Below are 6,583 nucleotides of genomic sequence, written 5' to 3' on the forward strand. Positions count from 1 at the left end.
AAATTGATTGTTTGGTTCAGAAAAAGCAGGAAGCATATGTCAGGTATAGACAGGATAGATCGAGTGAATCCTTAGAAGAGTATAAAGGAAGTAGGAATATACTTAAGAGGGAAATCAGGAGGGCAAAACGTGGACATGAGATAGGTCTGACAAATAGAATTAAGAAGAATGCAAAGGGATTTTACAAATATATTAAGGATAAAAGGGTAACTAGGGAGAGAATAGGGCCCCACAAAGATCAGTAAGGCGGCCTTTGTGTGGAGCCGCAGAAAATGGGGGAGATACTAAATGAATATTTTGCATCAGTATTTACTGTGGAAATGCATATGGAAGATATAGACTGTAGGGAAATCGATGGTGACATCTTGCAAAACATCCAGATATACAGAGAAGGAAGTGCTGGATGTCTTGAAATGGTAAAAGGTGAATAAACCCCCAGGAACTGATCAGGTGTAGCCGAGAACTCTGTAGGAAGCTAGAGAACTGATTACTGGGCCTCTTGCTGAGATATTTGTATCATCAATAATCACAGGTGAGGTGCCAGAAGACTGGAGGTTGGCAAACGTGGTGCCACTGTTTAAGAAGGGTGGTAAGGTCAAGCCAGGGAACTATAGACCAGTGAGCCTGAACTCAGTGGTGGGCAAGTTGTTGGAGGGAATCCTGAGGGACAAAATGCACATGTATTTGGAAAGGCAAGGACTGATTAGGGATAGTCGACATGGCTTTGTGCGTGGGAAATCATGTCTCATAAACTTGATTGAGTTTTTTGAAGAAGTAACAAAGAATATTGAGGAGAGCAGATGATAGATGTGATCTATATGGACTTCAGTGAGGCATTCGACAAGGTTCCCCATGGGAGGCTGATTCGCAAGGTTAGAACTCATGGAATATAGGGAAAAGTAGCCATTTGGATACAGAACTGGCTCAAAGGTAGAAGACAGAGCGTGGTGGTGGAGGGTTGTTTTTCAGACTGGAGGCCTGTGACCAGTGGAGTGCCACAAGAATCAGTGCTGGGCCCTCTACTTTTTTCATTTACATTAATGATTTGGATGCGAGCATAAGAGGTACAGTTAGTAAGTTTACAGATGACACCAAAATTGGAGGTGTAGTGGACAGTGAAGAGGGTGACAACAAGATCTGGACCAGATGGGCCAATGTGCTAACTGGCAGATGGAGTTTATTTGAGATAAATGCGATGTGCGGCATTTTGGGAAAGCAAGTATTAGCAGGACTTTACCACGTAATGGTAAGGTCCTAGGGAGTATTGCTGACCAAAGAGACCTTGGAGTGCAAGTCCATAGCTCCTTGAAAGTAGAGTCGCAGGTAGATAGGATAGTGAAGGCGGCATTTGGTATGCTTTCCTTTATTGGTAGGAGTATTAAGTACAGGAGATGGGAGGTCATGTTGTGGCTGTACAGTACATTGGTTTGGCCACTGTTGGAATATTGTATGCAATTCTGGTCTCCTTCCTATCGGAAAGATGTTGTAAAACTTGAAAGGGTTCAGAAAAGATTTACAAGGATGTTGCCAGGGTTGGAGGTTTTGAGCTACAGGGAGAGGCTGAACAGGCTGGGGTGGTTTTCCCTGGAGTGTCGGAGGCTGAGGGGTGACCTTACAAAGGTTTACAAAATTATGAGGGGCATGGATAGGATAGGATAAATAGACAAAGTCTTTTCTCTTGTGTCAGGGAGTCCAGAACTAGAGGGCATAGGTTTAGGGTGAGAGGGGAAAGATATAAAAGAGACCTAAGGAGCAACTTTTTCACGCAGAGGGTGGTACGTGTATGGAACGAGCTGCCAGAGGATGTGGTGGAGTATGGTACAATTGCAACATTTAAGAGGCATTTGGATGGGTGTATGAATGGGAAGGGTTTGGAGGAATATGGGCCGGGTGCTGGCAGGTGGGACGAGATTGGGTTGGGATATCTGGTCGGCATGGACGGGTTGGACCGTAGGGTCTGTTTCTGTGCTGTACATCTCTACGACTCTATCACTCATAGAGGTTATAAAAATAAACTGTGTGGTCGCGTCTGGAAGAGACGAAAGCTATAAAGGTTTGTAGTTACCGAAGGAAATTACATCAATCGGGACCAGCAGAGTTTACAGAGACTGAGTGCATTTTAGAGACAGGAAGAGTTCATAGTCATCATTAGAAATGCAGAAACTAATTTATGAGAGAAGCAGGGTCACTCTGCTTTGTGCCCAGAGACAAGGAGGAGTCTAACAGCTGGAGGAGGTTACTAAGGTACAGAGCTTTTTTGTTGTTGTGACGGGAAGGTCACAGAGATCATGAAGGTAGTAGGAGTTCAAAAAAGTCACAAAGACAGGGAGGTGTTTCAGGTCTGGAAAGGACTACACTGACCAGGATGGCTTAAGGAACTGAAGAGTTGTTTTTCTTCAGTTAAGGAGAGATGTGACAGAACCCGGGATTAAAGGCAAAGGCAGAAACTTGGAGAGTTTTACTGATATGAGGAGCTTACAGGGATAAGCAGGATTGTAGGGGCTGATAGAGATAGGGGAAGTGGTATCGATGAAACAGAAAATGGAGAAACTGACAGACATAGGGAGGGTTCTGTGGAACAGATGAATTTATAGACAAGATGGTGATAATGAAGCCTGAGAATTTTCTCATGTTCCTTGCCCAGCATTGTTCCAACATCATCCCCTCAGTATCTGAATTAAAGTCCACTAACTCCACCCTGTGCTGTTTACTGTGAGTGATCTTACCGGCTGCAGGATTTACTGAAGGCTCCAGATCTCACTCTCCATCTCTCTCTGGCTGAACAACTGTCTTCAATGTGGTGATGGACGAGACAGGAATTGGGAATTCTGCTGAGTCAGGGACATCAGGAATACCTACAGGAGACAGAGAAGTGGACAGAATGGGAAATTAGACTAATGCAATGAAGTTTACACATGGAGAATGGCACTGAGTCCCACAGAGATCTGGAAATTCCCAGTCTCCATGCATGGCCTGTGCAGTTGCTTCCCTCCGGAGTGGAGAATGCTGTTGGCTCAGGATCTGGAGTAGCTGCAAGAGTGAGAGACACTGACAGAGGCAGCAATTAGACCCACACAGTGAGGGATACCATATGGAGAGAGAGACAGTGATATCAGCAGAGTGCAGGAATGTATCAGGATCATACAATGGTATCATCAGAAGTGGTCCTGACCAGTGAGCACTACTACCAGTACTCAGGGAGGACTGAGCTATTTTATTGGGATAGGCTCCTCTGTTACGAGATTATGCAGTGTGCTATAAATGGACACAGATGAGGAGGGGGACAGGGTCTGAGGTGAATGGAAATTCCCAAGTCCAAAGAGAAAGGTTGAAATATTGGAACACCGTGGAGATGTGAATGAAGACCAAAAGAAACAGTCAGGGACTGAGTTTATTTAAAATACGATATTGTCAAACAGATTTGTGACAGGAAATTATTGGTTAAAATAAAGTAAATGCCAGTTCCGCCCCTCACAATTCCTTATACACCACAAGTGGCATCACTTCCGCCCCTCACATCACCACTGATGTCACACACTCAGTGACTTCCACGCCCACCCACTGCCGTGTTTGCCACCACTTCCGCCCCAACCAACGCCACTCATCTGCATTCTGCTCACAGCACCCCCAAGTCCCACCGTCACAATCCCTGCCCCCAGAACACTGAGGGGAACACCACCCCTACTCATGACTCCATCCCCATTCCCCCGAACACCACACCCACTCCAGTTACAGGCTCCGTCGCCTCCCCCAGCTCCACACCTACGCTTGGTCCAAGCTCGCAGTCCTGCCGAGTTTTCACTATCCCCCTGACCTCCCTCTCACTGAGGACGAATGATCAGTCCTCAGCAAAGGCCTCACCTCTATCCCCCTCCGTCCACACATGAATGAATTTAATACACTCCGTGACATCGAACGCTTCTTCCACGACCTCCGCCTCAGAGCTTACTTTTACAATGAAGACTCCCGCCTATTTTCTGAGGGCCCCTTTGCTGCCCTCCAATACACTCTATTCACCTGGACACCCCGCGCTGGCCTATTACCTGCCTTCGATTTCTTCATTTCCAACTTCCACCGAGACATTAACCGCCTCAACCTATCAACCCCCTCCCCCACTCCAACCTCTCACCCTCACAATGTGCAGCCCTCCACTTCCTCTGCTCCAATACCGACCTCACCATCAAACCAGCAGGGGGTGCTGTGCTAGTCTGGTGCACTGACCTCCATACTGCTGAAGCCATGATGTCAACTTGAAGACACCTCCTCTGAACACCCCCTCTACCATGACCCACCTCTAATCACCAAACCGTCATCTCCCAGAGCATACAGAACCTCATCACCTCAGGAGGACATCTCCCAGCCACAGCTGCCAAACTCATTGTCCGGGATCCCCCACTGCCCGGTTCTACCTCCTTCCCAAGATCCACAAGCCAGGCCACCCTGGCCGACCCATTCTCTCAGCATTCTCCTACCCCACCGAACTCATGTCTGCCTACCTCAACATTGTCCTATCCCACAATCCAAGAACTACCCACATTCGTTCGAGACACCACTCACAACCTCCACTCCTCCAAGACTTCCGTTTCCCCAGCCCCCAATGCCTCATCTTCACAATGGATATCCAATCCCTCTACATCTCCATCCACCATAACCAGGACCTCCAAGCCACAACAGTACCCTTCCACCGACACTCTCATTCGTTTAGCTGAACTTGTCCTCACCCTTAACAATTTTTCCTTCAAATCCTCCCACTTCCTCCAGACCAAAGGGGTAGCCATGGGCACCGTAAGTGTCCCAGCTATGCCTGTCTCTTTGTTGGCTATGTAGAACAGACCATCTTCTGTAGTTACACCAGGACCACTCCCCACGTCTTCCTCTGCAACATTGATGACTGCATTGGCACCACCTCGTGCTCCCTCGAGGAGTTTGAACAATTCATCAACTTCACAAACACTTTCCACCCTGACCTTAAATTTACCTGGACCATCTCTGATATTTCCCTCCCCTTCCTGGACCTCTCCATCCCCATTAATGACAATTGACTTGATACTGACATTTTTTACAAACCTACTGACTCCCACAGCTACCGAGATTACTTATCTCCCCACCCTACCGCCTACAAAATTCCTAACCACTATTCCCAAATCCTCTGCCGTACCTGCTCCCAGGAGGGCGAGTTCCACCACAGAACACACCAGATGGCCTCCTTCTTTAGAGATCGGAATTTCCCTTCCTACATGGTAAAAGATGCCCTCCAAAGCATCTCGTCCACATCCCGCAATTCTGCCTTCAAACCCCACCCCTCCAACCGAAACAAGGACAGAACGCCCCTGGTGCTCACCTTTCACCCTACCAACCTTTGCATAAACCAAATTATCCGCCGCCATTTCCACCACCTCCAAAAAGACCCCACTACCAGGGATATATTTCCCTCCCCACCCCTCTCCACTTTCCGCAAAGACCATTCCCTGCATGACTGCCTGGTCAGTTCCATGCCCCCCAACAACCCACCCTCCCTTTCTGGCACCTTCTCCTGCCATGCAGGAATTGCAAAACCTGCGCCCACACCTCTCCCCTCACGACCATCCAAGGCCCCAAAGGAGCCTTCCACATCCAAAGTTTTACCTGCACATCCACCAATATCATTTATTGTATCCGTTGCTCCAGATGCGGTCTCCTCTACATTGGGGTGACTGGACGCTTCCTAGCAGAGCACTTTAGGGAACATCTCTGGTACACCTACACCAATCAACCCCACCGCCCTGTGACCCAACATTTCAACTCCCCCTTCCACTCTGCCAAGGACATGCAGGTCCTGGGCTTCCTCCACCGCCACTTCCTCACCACCCGACGCCTGGAGGAAGAACGCCTCACCTTCTGCCTCGGAACACTTCAACCCCAGGGCATCAATGTGGACTTCACCAGTTTCCTCATTTCCCCTTCCCCCATCTCACCCCACCTCCAGCCTTCCAGCTCAGCCCCGCCCCCATGACCTGTCCTAATGGCCTATCTCCCTTCCCACCTATCCATTCCACCCTCCTCTCTGACCTATCACCCCCATCCCCACCCCCATTCACCTATTGTACTCTTTGCTACCTTCCCCCATCCTCCACTCTGAGCTATCACCCCCATCCCCACCCCATTCACCTATTGTACTCTATGCTACTTTCTGCCCATCCCCACCCCTCTCTCATTTATCTCCCCACTTTGCAGGCTCATGGCCTCTGTTCCTGATGAAGGGCTTTTGTCCGAAACACCGATTTTCCTGCTCCTCAGATGCTGCCTGACCTGCCGTGCTTTTCCAGCACCACTCTAATCTAGACTCTGGTTTCCAGCATCTGCAGTCCTTGTTTTTACATTATTGAAGGAGGAGACTACCGAGATAAGGCATGTTGGAGACACTGAACCAAGTTACAGTGATAGGGATGGTAGTCTGGAATGCAGTACATTTAAAATATGTGGAGGGACGATCGGAAAGGGGAGAGGTTACAGCGATAGGATCTGTTATAGGAATTAAAAATTATTGAAGACACTGGACCACAAGACATGCCATAGATACACTGTTGCAGAGTAGTGAGTTTTA

This window comes from Chiloscyllium punctatum, chromosome 13 (assembly GCF_047496795.1).
Source record: "Chiloscyllium punctatum isolate Juve2018m chromosome 13, sChiPun1.3, whole genome shotgun sequence".
NCBI lineage: Eukaryota > Metazoa > Chordata > Chondrichthyes > Orectolobiformes > Hemiscylliidae > Chiloscyllium > Chiloscyllium punctatum.